Source organism: Pseudorca crassidens, chromosome 20 (genome assembly GCF_039906515.1).
Source record: "Pseudorca crassidens isolate mPseCra1 chromosome 20, mPseCra1.hap1, whole genome shotgun sequence".
Taxonomy (NCBI): Eukaryota; Metazoa; Chordata; class Mammalia; order Artiodactyla; family Delphinidae; genus Pseudorca; species Pseudorca crassidens.
The window spans coordinates 41,119,049-41,132,674 of record NC_090315.1 but is presented as its reverse complement, the minus strand read 5'-3'; the positions used below and the strand labels follow the sequence as shown (position 1 = coordinate 41,132,674).

Genomic DNA, 13,626 nt, shown 5'->3' with positions numbered 1-13,626 from the left:
CTCAGGAAGTTGTTGGTGACTCCCAAGCGCTTAATCACTGAAATCGCTTATTATCATATATGTGTGTGTATGTGCACACTGACAGTCACTTCCCCAGTGTTGTCAGTCAGAATAATTCAATACTTAGGGCACTTTATGTTTTGGTATGACTTCAGAATAAATGTATCTTCTTGAGCCACTGATAATCTTTGATTTGAAATACAATTTGGGGGAGGCTATCATAGGTCAGTTACTATGCCAGGTGCTAAGAATAAAATAGGCAAAAACAATTTCTCTACATGTGCAGAAACTCAGAGATAAGTTTAAGACAAATACGTACGAGGAACTAGAGAGCACTAAGAAGGGCTTTGGACTTGTATTTGGATGTGAGACCTGAAGGATGAATATAAACTGTGCATTCAGAGCCGGTGGGCATAGGAGTAGGCAGTGGACTATTTGGGGAAGCTTTTACAGACTGATGGATCTTCATGTGTGAATGGCACATGGTACATGAGAAGATCTGAGAGAAGATATACTTTCATGAATGTGGAGTGTCTATGTTTACTTGGAATGATAAGAAGAAGGAGATAAAATCTGAGAACAAAGAGAAAATAAACTCTGAGAGATAGGAGAAAAAAGCGATAAAATCTGAGAATAAGCAGTACCAAATCACAAAGAGCCTTGTAAACTTAGCCTAATATCTTAAACTTTATCAAGGGCTTTGAAGGTTATTGAGTGGTTTCAAGTAGGGGGTGCAGTGTTATCTTCAGGTTGCTTTTGAGAAAGGTTACTCTGCTGTGTGAAAACATGGTGAGATGGGCAACACTGAAAGAAGATATGTTTCTTCATCTAAGATGCTAACACAGTTGGAAACCAGCAGGGTGTGTTTGAAATGGGTCCTGTTTCATTTGATACACTAGTGCAGGTAGGATTTGAGATAGAGCCAAACACAGAGCCTGGCACAAAATACGCATGCAAAATATCTCAGTTTCTCCCCACTCACTTCTAATTTCCTCCTTTTCTCTTGTCCTATAATTTTCTTAAGTGCTCTTATACGTTGCTCATGTTATGTCTGTTTTATGTATGTGTGTGGGAGAGTGGGGTAAGAATTGGCCTACCTACAGTCAAATCTCCAGGCAGCACCGAGTCTTTCAAGAATCACATTCAATTTCTTATCCATAAAAACACCAAACGGCGGATGACGCTGGTGCTGCGGGAGGGCCCAGAGGCCCTGGGGGCCCTGGAATGGGAGGCCGAGGTGGCTTCCTCAGAGGCTTCAGCCTAGGGGTCCTGGGCCGGGGCCAAGGCCATGGAGCTCACAGAGGCAAGGCCGAGGACGAGGAGAGGCTCCCTGTCACCAAGCTGGGCCGCCTGGTCAAGGACATGAAGATCAAGTCCCTGGAGCAGATCTATCTCTTCTCTCTACCCATCAAGGAATCTGAGATCACTGACTTTTTCTTGGGGGCATCCCTCAAGGATGAGGTTTTGAAGATTATGCCTGTGCAAAAGCAGACCTGTGCTGGCCATCGGACCAAGTTCAAGGCATTTGTTGCCACTGGGGATTACAACGGACAATGTGGTTTGGGTGTCAAGTGCTCTAAGGAGGTAAGCCACTGCCATCCGTGGGGCCATCATCCAAGCCAAGCTCTCCATCATCCCAGTGCAGCAAGGCTACTGGGGGAACAAGATTGGCAAGCCCCATACCATCCCTTGCAAGGTGAATGGCCGCTGTGGCTCTGTGCTGGTGTGCCTCATCCCTGCCCCCAGGGGCACGGGCATTGTCTTAGCCCCTGTGCCCAAGAAGCTACTGATAATGGCTGGAATTGACAACTGCTACATCTCTGCCAGGGGCTGCACCACCACCCTGGGCAATTTCGCCAAGGCCACTTTTGATGCCATTTCCAAGACCTACAGTTATCTCACTCCTGATCTCTGGAAAGAGACAGTGTTCACCAAGTCTCTGTATCATGAATTCACTGACCATCTTGTAAAGACCCCCACCAGAGTTTCCATGCAGAGGACGCGGGTGCCAGCTGTAGCCACCACATAATTTTATATGAGAAAAATAAAGTGAATGAAGCTGGTTAAAAAAAAAATCACACTCCAGCTCTTTTAATGCCCTTTCAATTTCTTTTTAGTTCTATTTTGAATAGGACCCTCTCTCTCCAGGTGTTCCTTATCATGGGTGGGAAAAAAGAAAGGGGAGAAAGTTATGATTGTCCTTTCCTCCAGTCTCTGAGTGTGACATTGTTCTGTCCATATACAATCTCCCCAATTTTCAGGTATACATAGAGGTCAAGGAAGACATTTTTATCATCCTTTCCCTTATATGTCCTTGTTATCTGTGATCTTCTTAAGAAGAACCTGTGGTGAAGTAGTAAGTTGACGAAGTCCACATAGACCTGATACTATTCAATATTCACTAACTGCTTCTCTCTTTGAGGAGAAGGAGGTAAATATACCCTATCTGATCAGATGGTATTATGGCTAATTTGATATGTCAACTTGACTGGGCCACAGAATGCGCAGACATCTAGTTAAACGTTTTTTTCTGGGTGTGTTTTTAAGAATGTTTCAAGAAGAGATTAGCATTTCAGTTGGGGGACTGAGTAAAGCAGATGGCCTTCCCTAATGTTGGTGGGCATCATACAATCCATTGAAGGCCTGAATAGAACTAAAAGATGGAGGAAGGTTGAGTTTGCTTTCTGACTGAGCGTTTGAGATGGGACATTGGTTTTCTCCTAAACTTCGACTGGGACTTACACCATCATCATTCCTGGTTCTCAAGCCTTCAGACTCAGACTGGATTTACACCATTGGCTCTCTAACTCTCTCTATATATATCCTATTTATTCTGTTTCTCTGGAGAACTGTACTAATACTGATGTTAAAACAGGAAAATTATGTCAAAAGGTTGTTATGGAAGAAGAAAACGTGTTACAGTGAAACAACTTTCACTTCCATAGTTCCAACTGCTCTGGAATTAGGGGCAATTTCTCCAGGTATGGCAGCTTGACAGCAAATGGCTGAGTCTCTGAAAGGCTATATGATCACTTTTCTAAGTAAACTGTGGAGCGTCTCTTCATTGAGATAAAATGCACAGATCCAGTTTAAAGGAATGCTACAACCCCCATCCACCTGACAAACTATTGTCTTAAATGTCAAACAAAAATATCACACTTCTATGAAACTTTCCTTAATCCCTCAGGTAGAGAATGTTCACAACTTCCTCTGTGCTCAAAAAATCTTTTTTGTACATTACACAGTACAAGCTTGTATTATACTGTATAATTTAAATTTTCATTTGTGTATCCATTGGTCCCACTAGTATCTTGTAATTAGATTATGATTTTATCATGCCCTCTCTCTGTACATTCAGAACGTTCACATAAAAATAGGTGGTCAGCAAAGAAAAAAAAAGAAAAAAATGTTTTTTGTATTAATGAATGAATCAATCCATACAGGCTTTGAGAAATACCTCCTAAGAATTATTCTTTAACTTTTTATTTGGAAATAACTATAGACTCATAAGAAATTGCAAAGACAATAAATAAAGGTTCCCTGTGCCCATCACTCAGCTTCTCCTAATGATAACGCCTTATATAATTATTGCATATTATCCAAAGAAGGAAATTGATATTGGAGCAATACAATTAACTGACCTTTCTTGGATTTCATTTGTTTTTGTATGTCCTAATTTTTTTTGTATGTCTGTGTATATAGTTCTATGAGATTTTATCACCTGAATGATTTGCAGAATAGAAATACAGAACTGTCTTGTCAGCACTAAGAAACTTCCCTGTGCTCCCCCTTTATAGTCACACTCTCCCCTTCTTACCTAATCCTTGATAATTACTGACCTGCTCCCCATTTCTATAATTTTGTTATTTTGAGAATATTACATAAATGGAATCATGAAACATGTAACCTTTTAAGACTGTAATTTTTCACTCAGTATGATGCTCCTGAAGTCCATCCAACCTGTTGAATTTATCTGTAGTTTGTTCCTTTTTATTGCTGATTAGTATTCCCTTGCATGGATATACCAAAGTGTGTTTAGCCAGATGCCTAAGACTTTTATTTGATCTTCCCAAGTTTTCTATCATTACCACCTAATGCTTATACTTCTCATAGATGACATAATTAAATATCTCCTCCCCAGGATTCTTTGTGTAAGTGCTTCCGGTCAACTTCTTTTCTATAAGCCATTTCACCTAATCTGAAGTCCTTACTGTGCTAGGGAAGAATAACTAGACATCCAACTTGGCCCTCTTTCATTCTCCAATGCAGCACCAGCAATAGCTCTTTCTCAGTAGTAAGGACATAATATTTATAGACGCTTGGCAAGACTTTGGAACTGTACAGGTTCACAGTAAGTGATTTTGGTAAATGTTCCTAATTCACTCTAACTCCTCCTGCACACATTAATCTTGTACCCCAGGGTTTTTTTGGCAACACATTTTAGATGTTATCATAAAGAATTTATTTCTAAACCATGAATAACTCAGTGAGTCTGAGAGTTTGCTCTTCGTGGGGAAATGTTTTTAAAGCAAAATCAGTGATATTTGAAATAGCTACTGCAAGAACTGAATTTAACAAATCAGTATACACTTACAATTGCACTGATAACTTGGGGGTGGGGGAGATGGTTGTGGCATAAATGGGAAAGGCAGCAACAGCATTTTCTTACTCTAAGTGGTGGAGTGGGCATTTTTTCAGTACAATAATGATTCAAACACACAAAAGGAATCCCTATGATGCTAAATAAGGAACACTTTGTGTTTTCTTCTCTTTTCTTTTCTTTTTTTTTTTTCCACTCTCACCCTGAGATTAGGGGAGAGAATGGAAAAAAAGTAATGAGAATCCAACTTGGCGAAAGTAAAGTGCTTTCTCTGTTAGGAGTACAAAGAGAGACGTCCCCAGGACTTTCATGTATATTCTGGAAGGAAAGCCTGCTTCCAGAAATGGCAAGCTTAACCTTCTCAAAGTTTCATTTTCCTGAATTATCAAGGCTCAGTCTTGTTCTTTTGTTACTGAATACATCTCCCATAGAACTCAAATGCCTTTTGCACTGACCCTGGAGCTGATGGTGGAGGCAGCAAGGGAGTGGGTGAGGAGAGAGACAATGTATTTCATGTTTCTTATAATCAGTTTCTTTCAGGGGCTTCTTCAGGGACTACCTGATCCTTTCACAACAGTTCTCTTCCTGATCAAGGAAAAGAAATGTGATCTCACAGTCTCCTTGTAGCTCTCCTTCATGGAAGTGATTTTCTTGTTCTGAAACCAAAATGATTTCTAGGGCATGGCTGAAAAGTAAGCATTCTTGGCCTGTTTTCAATTTCTTCATCCCCAGCCATGACTGGAAAACTGTTAAGCAGTCTTTCTCATGGTTTCTTTCTGTTTTTACTATTCCAGTTCCCTTTATATGAATCATTTTTCACTGCAGCAGAAAAAGTGAGGGAGGGAAAGGTAACACAGTGCCAAAGAATATAATGTCTGGTCTCTGCTGAGTGCTCTAACTCAGGTGGATAGTTGGGAGCATTTCTAGCTGGATTTCTGGCTGGAAAGGGATTTTAAAACTTACAGAAACTGAAAATAGCCCTCATGCTGATGGCCAGGATTAACTAGAAGTAGAAGTGCACACTGCCTACAAGAATGTTAGGAGAGATTTCCAGAAGGATCTTGCCCAAGAACCTCTTCACTTGTGCTTCACTTGTCCAATTTTTAAGTTTGAGTTCAAGATTAAAATAGATGTTTTATAATCTCTTAATATCTGTTTTAATATCTGAAACACTTTCTATTCCATAAGAGGATAGGATGGGAACAAAATCATGGAATTTTCCAACTCTTGGTGCATGTAGTGAGTAGAAATTTGACTTAGAAAGAATTGGATTTTGTAGGCAGGCCTGACTGTACATTCTCACTTTGTTATGTATCAGTTGTTGATTTTTGGAGAATTCCCATTACTGTTCTGATATAGGACACTGTAACGCTACCTTTCTCACAAGGCTATTGTGGTATTAAGATGTGTGTGGAATATCCAGTCCAGGGCTCAGCACATGGGGCTCAATAAAATGTAATGTCTTATTGGAACAGCTTAGCTCTAGTACAGGCCTTAAAAACAGTCTGCTCATGTTTCTTCCATTTACAAACAAGAAATCAAAACCTAGGAACAAGAATTTACTAACACAGAAAGTTAGTATTAGAGACCTGACTCCTTGGCTACTATACGTAGAACAGTTTGGACTTACATTTATAACTTCTGTGTGTACACTTTTAAATATTTACAGTACATAGGTAGTGTTTATAATAAATAGCTTCAGTGTAAATCTGGCATATATCTAATAACACAAAACCATAAACGCAGGTAAAGGATGATGACTACTCAAACAAAAATAAAACAGATTCTGTTACATCCAAACCAAAGATTGAATTCAGTATCAGGTTACAACATGAGTTCACTTATTTTTATCATACTCAGCCTACATCTGACTTTGTTACCCAATACATATTATGCTGGGACTGTTATGTAACATCCCTGAATTCAGCTGTTGTTCCAGCAGATGACATTAAAACTCCTTCAACAACCCTTAAGATAACATAACAAATGAATTTCATCTCCTTAGGATTTCTGGCAATGATTGAAAACTTAATTAACATATGTCTAGAAAGACAAGCCGAAGAAGAGGACAGAAAAATGATTATTCCACTTATTAAGTGTATTCCTAAGCTTACTTCAAAATGATTGGATTGACAGTTCCCATTGGATGATGGACACTTATGGTCCATTGCCTGTGACCTCTACAGTGACTGATGGGAAGGTCAAAATTGGCTATAAACATACACAGAGGTTGAGGTAGATATAAATGTTTACTCATGACTAGTATTAAAGATATGATTTAACCTTTTAAAATGCATCAATTACATGATACATAAGCAATCTCTTATATCTTCTTTAAAACATATTACTTAAATAAAATAGAATTTTAGCCTTATAGATAGCTTTCACAACAACTTAAGTTGACTGATGGTCAGGAGATTTTTCCTTACCTTTTTTAACAAATTTTTAAGTGTACAGTACAGTATTGTTAACCATATGCACGTTGTTGTAAAGCCGATCTCTACAACATTTTCATCTTGCATGGCTGAAACTCTATACCCTTTGAAGAACAATTCCCCATTTCTCCCTCCCCCCCAGCACCCAGCAACCACCATTCTACTTTCTCCTTCTAAGAATTTGCTTACTTTAGATACCTTATATAAATAGAATCATGCAGTATCCAAAAGAATTGAGATCAGGATCTCGGAGAGATATTTGTAATTCTCATGTTCACGGCAGCACTATTACATTATTACACACAACAGATGGAAACAATCCAAATGTCCATCAATGGATTAATGAACAAAAAAGCATGGTATATACATACAGTGGAATTTTATTCAGCCTTAAAAAATCATGAAATCTTGTCATATGTTCTAATATAGGCAAACCTTGAAGAAATTATGCAAAGTGAAAGAAGGCAGTTACAGAAGGACAAATTAAATGAGGCTATTCACATGCTATATTTTAGCATCATGACCTACTTTTCCCTATGAAACTAAGACTTTTTAAAAGATAAACCAAAAAAAAAGATAAACCAATGTTATGCTCTTTCGGACAGGGAAATTCAAAGACTATGTCATTAAAACAGAAGTTTGTGCAGACTAATTATCTAAATGTTTCTCATGAAAGATTTGAGATCAACTTCTTACGGAAAATGTAAAAATGATCAGGAAGAAACACCTTCAATGTTTTATTAGTGTTATATAATCTAAACAAGAACTTTTGCTCTTTGGGCTTCAATTTTCTTACTGGCCAAAAATCAAAACAAGCAAACAAACAAAAAAAAAGGAGGTGTAGCTTGTGAATCTCTAAAGGGTCTTGACAGTTCTAAAAGTTTATGGAAGTCAATCTTCTGTGGAATCAAAAGATTTTCCAAAGGATTTGGAGTCTGAAAGCCTGGATTTGACTTTGACTTTGTCACTAAATAGCTTTGTGGTCTTTCATAGTCTTGGTTTCTTCATTTATAAAATGATGCTGATACCAGCAGCCTCCCAGACTTCTGGAGTGTAAATCATATGACACTGCTGCGTATATGAATGCATCTTTCACTTCCTAAAAATATGAGGATTCTCCAGTGATTCTATTATTAGTATTAATCAATAGGATATATTAATCCTAAGAGCCTGGGAAACAAACATGATGGTCTCTAACAAGATCATGCACATACTGGATTCTTTCTACCAGGGGCTTTAAGTGAATCTAAATTTGGGAGGATCTCAGAACCTGAGAATTATAGGACCTGTAATTTGAGATCTGAAAATTCTGGAAGCTCAGCGAAGTTAAGCCAAAGGCAAGGTATGATTCAAGATACCAGATGAGGTTAAGAAATATCATGAATTACTGGGATAGAACATATTTCTAAATACCTATTTAACTTATTTTAACTTATTTTAAAAATGTATTCCCATACAGACTCGATGACAATATTGATTTCAAGAATTAATCAAGGAGAATGGATGAATGGTTGCTCAAACAAGGGGCAAGTGATGTGCTTGCCCCTTGACTAAGTGATTTACTCATATTATTTTGTATAATCTTCCTGATAACCCTATCAGATAAGGATGTCTATTCTTATTTTACAGATGGAGGTACTGAGATGCCTACAGCCATGGAACAGAGATAAGATGTGAGTCCAAAGGATCGATCTATCTATCTATCTATCTATCTATCTATCTATCTATCTATCTATCTATATACCTTCCTATGTCTGTATGTATATAATAATTTAAGAAAATAAAATCCAAATCTTATTTTCATATTGGTGAATCTTGGTCAAATAAGAGAAAGGGTTCATCACAAGTGAAAGTTAACCTCGGGATCATGCATGAGTAAAAATAAAGAAAAAAATAGGAGGAGGGAAATAAGAAATCTGAAATAATTTGTTGGTCTAATAGGCTAGTATTTCCACGAACAATATTATCAATAATAATAATAAACCCTTTTATAGGCTTGTATAACTCCATGGGAGAAATAAAAAAAAGAGGGGGTATAACTGAGGTACATTTTAACACTTGATTCATACTTCATTAGAATAAATCAATTCTTAGAATTTCCTCAGAATAAGGTATCTTAGGAAAACTCCAGATGCTCCAGCAGTAATTTATTTGCCTTACGGCTTAGTTAGTGGCTTTTGGAAGAAGACAGAACCTGACCACATGAAGAAAGACAACACAGTTATCTTTGCCATCAGAAAAAATTTGGTAAAATTTTAAAAAAACAGTGTATATGTAAAAACCTATGTGAGGAATATTCAGAGAACATAAATGATACAGCATGAAGACATATTTGTCCGAAGCCTATCCTCTTTTATGAAGCCTATCTATTATTGGAGTCTTTTCACTCCTTCCTGAACTCTGTTCCTCAGAACTCACTGTGTGTCTCAAGTAGACTGGATCCCTCCTCTCCAACTATGGTTGGAGATTTCTGAATAGACATGTGGTTCTCAACCACCACTGTAGGTATGCAAAATAACTCCTAGACTTTAAGCATTATTTATACAAGCCACGTTCTGAATTATGGAATGAGGGTTTTTTTGTTTTGTTTTGTTTTTTGAAATGCTTTCCTTACTTCTCTCCATTTCTGGAAATCTTAAGTAATTTGGCATCTTGTCATATATTGAAGGTCAGGCTGACAGCAATGGACATGCTCAATTTCTTTCTGATTTCCCAAGGAGATTCATTGATGTACTATATTTTTAGTGTGTGATTAGGTCCCTCACATTAATAACAGAATACAGACCATCTGTAATTCTGATTATTAGTCTGTCTTGAAAAATGAGGGGATTCATTTAACTAGTATTGAAGAACTAATTTGAAATTTACTAGCAATTCATTTTTCCCGGTTATACATTAGATTACAGGTCACTGAATTTGAAATCAGCCTGGATTCTTAATGCACAGGGGGAAAACATCTGCTAAGAAACTACCTAGAAGTAGCTTAAAATATAAAAAGATAAATTCCTCCATTATAATTAAGGAGACATTATTTCCTGAGATTCTATTGACTGACTTAATGTTACATTCTTTTCTTGGAGAACATTCAAGCAGATGCCCATCTGTAAATATTGATGAGGATGCAGTGGAAAGAGTATTGATTTTAGAATCAGAATAATATAAGTTCAAATCCCAGCACTGTCTTTTAGTTACAGACAGATCTTGGAAGACTTATTTACTTAACTTCCCTTATTCTCAATTTCTTCACTTACAAAAATCAGAAAAAGACATTTAGACTTACAGAGAACTTTTCACCTTTACAGCTATCAATCACTTCTTAGCCCACTCTTTTCTCTGCTTATGTCCCTAGGGGTGAGTGCATGTGTGTTTGTGTGTGTGTAACTATTCTGTAAGGATTTGTAACATCATGTACATAGGTTTAATGTAAGAATTCAAAGAACTGATGTCTATAAAACCTTTATACTTGATGAAGGATAATGATATGCTGATCAAGAGAGAAGGATACAGAGAAAGATTTTTTTTTAATAAGAAGGTAGAAAACTTATAAACAGGGCATAATTGGTGGCACTGTTCCATAGATAAATTTACTTTATTATACAAGGGATAAATTATTTGGTTTCTGGGAAATGTAGATTCTAAGAGTTTTGTTGTATAGCTATGCATGGAATATATTCTGTTTTACAGGTACTATACAAACAAACAAAATCTTTTCAGACTGAAACATGATAAATTGGGAAATGGAAAAGAGCTAGTTTGGGCATTATTGCTAACACAAAAGAGGAGTACCATACTGAAGTTTTCGAGGAGTCAGCAGGGGAAGAAAGTTAAATCTTAAGTGGAAAATGGGCATTAGATAATCTCCTTGCCTCTTGTTTCTCTGCAGGACTTGTTGCAGCCAGTAAAAATATTCCAAGTATTTGTGGATGTCTTCAGACTCATGAGTCCTGCTTGCTGATATTGCTGTGGATGGAAAACCTGAGCCAAGAGATGTGGATCTTGTCTTTTAGGAGACTTCCTGGATTTGGTGGAGATTGATGGAGGAGATCCTGGTGCTTCAGTAGGTATCCCTGTACCTGGCCAGGACTAGAGAGGACCCAGCCTTGCCCCTAGTATCTGGAATAGGGAGAGTGTAATGCACTCTACAGGACATAGTGAGTTCCTCTCCTTGTATTTAGTTCTGCTGATTAACAAGTAGACTTGGGCTTCAACAAAGTTCTATTCAGTGAGAAAGAACAAGGAAGAGGATGGAGGAATGTTTTGGATGGACTAAAAGAAAAGCAGTCATAAAAAAAAAGGGGACTTCGCTGGTTGCGCAGAGTTTAAGAACCTACCTGCCAATGCAGGGGACGCAGGTTCGATCCCTGGTCTGGGAAGATCCCACATGCTGTGGAGCAACTAAGCCTGTGTGACACAACTACTGAGCCTGCACTCTAGAGCCCGCGAGCCACAATTACTGAGCCCACATGCCACAACTACTGAGCCTGTGTGCTGCAACTACTGAAACCTGCGAACCTAGAGCCCATGCTCCAAAACAATAGAAGCCACCGCAATGAGAAGCCCACACACTGCAACAAAGAGCAGCCCCCGCTTGCCACAACTAAAGAAAGCCCACGCCCAGCAACACAGCTTCCCTGGTGGTGCAGTGGTTAAGAGTCCGCCTACCAATGCAGGGGACACGGGTTCCCCAAGGCAGCCAAAGACCCAATGCAGCCAAAAATTAAAAAAAAAAAAAAAAAAATAGTGATGAGTCTGCCATCCCTTTGCCTAATAGAGCTTTATTATATTTGCCTTTCAGAGTCAATTACCTATCAAAAGTGCCTTTTACCCCCTAGCTGGGACCATAATTTTCTGTTTATTTAAGGTCCTTCCAGAAATATTTCAGGAAGTAGCCAATTTCACCTGATCACTTGAGGTATTTTTAATAATAAATGTTGAAGCCCAACATTTATTAAAGAGGCCAGCCTCTTTCTGGGTTTTCCCTTTTTCATTTCATTTTACTAAAAGATTGAAATTCTTCCTGATTCTATGTTCCTTAATACCATTTAGCTTGTCAGCAGTTCTTTCTCTTTAAAAATACTTCATTTTAATTCATTCCTGGTGGCTGTGCTACCTGAGAGAAAATATTTGCAAGAGAACTATAATATCTGATCCAAAATTTTTATTCTCGGTTACTACCATTCATATAGTTTTCAGCCAGCATTAATGTCGTCTGGTAGAAACACTCATTATTAATATATTCATTATTCCTGATTGTGTTAAATCTTGACAGTTCCAGAAACTTATCTCATGTGAACCCACTTGTGTACACTGGAGCACTGAATAATTACCATTGAATTTGACACTTTTCATTGCTCCAAATAGGTATAATGGCTTTTATTTAAATACAGTTAAGGTGCATCTTTTTATTTAGATATTCACTATATTTTACCTTCTATTGTGGTCACTGTCTTGTAATAATAAATTAACAGGAAGAAAAATAAAGATTAGTGACAGATGAAACAAAAGAATAACACCAATACTGATAACAGCCAACAGCTGCACAGCATCTACTATGTGTTAAGCATTTGGTTAAACATTCTATATTCAATACCTAATTTAATCCTCAAAAAAGCGTATAAATTAGAAATAGCAATTTTATTTCCACGTTGATATTGAGGAAACTGAGATCTGGGAGGTTAGGTGATAACTTACTCAAGATGTTAATAGCAATATAATACACATGTGTGCAATATACAGAAGGGGGTGGACCTGGGCCTCAGACAATAATCTGTTTTATGTCATGTCATAACATGTGCTTTTAACCTTTACCCTGGATTCTGAATTTTCTGGGTCTTTATATCCCTCAGTCAAGATTTCAACCCTGGGCAGAAGTACCCACTTGCCAGATACAATGGTAAGTTTTTTCCCATGGCCCATTTACAGCTTGCATAACAAAGAATGTCCTAATAAATGCTAAACTGGATTATAGTTAGTTCCTAAAGGATTATCTACATTAAGTGATTTTTGTTCAAATACACAATGTTTTTATTTGATCCAAAAGCTTTGAGTTTTGTGTACACTTATACATACACTGACTGAGATTAAAATACCCATTAGTTAATGATTTTAACAACATTGGCCTAGAAAGTTCCACATATTTTTGTTATGGAAGAAGAAAACTACAGAAAAGTTTTATGTTTACAATTCTGTTGATGAGGTTAATCATTTCTTTAAAATAGTGATATAATTCAAATCACTAGTGTCTGCCATCAAATAATAATATTATTGGATATTTTGAGTAACTGAGAATAAATTTTTATCACATAATACTTTTTTATGAAAGAGACAGATATTCTTCTTTAAGCTTTTAAATAAACACTGATCATTTGGCATCTGCTTCTTTTATGTCATGTCCTATTGCATCATGTATATTAAAAGTTTGGCCAATACTGTGTTAAAATCAATTAATAATGGGTATATTAATCTCAGCTAGAGTATGTGTGTGTAAAACTCAAAACTTTTGGATCAAAACAATATTCTGGAAGTCAATGATAAGGATGGTATAGTAATCATATCTGTGCCACCAAAGCGCTAAAAATATGTATCCTCCTG

General features: G+C 37.2%; 1 pseudogene; it reads left to right on the top strand.

The window, feature by feature from the left end:
* The first annotated feature begins 1,332 nt into the window (after positions 1 to 1,332).
* On the top strand, positions 1,333 to 2,029 carry LOC137214376 (small ribosomal subunit protein uS5 pseudogene; annotated as a pseudogene).
* The last annotated feature ends 11,597 nt before the right edge of the window (positions 2,030 to 13,626 follow it).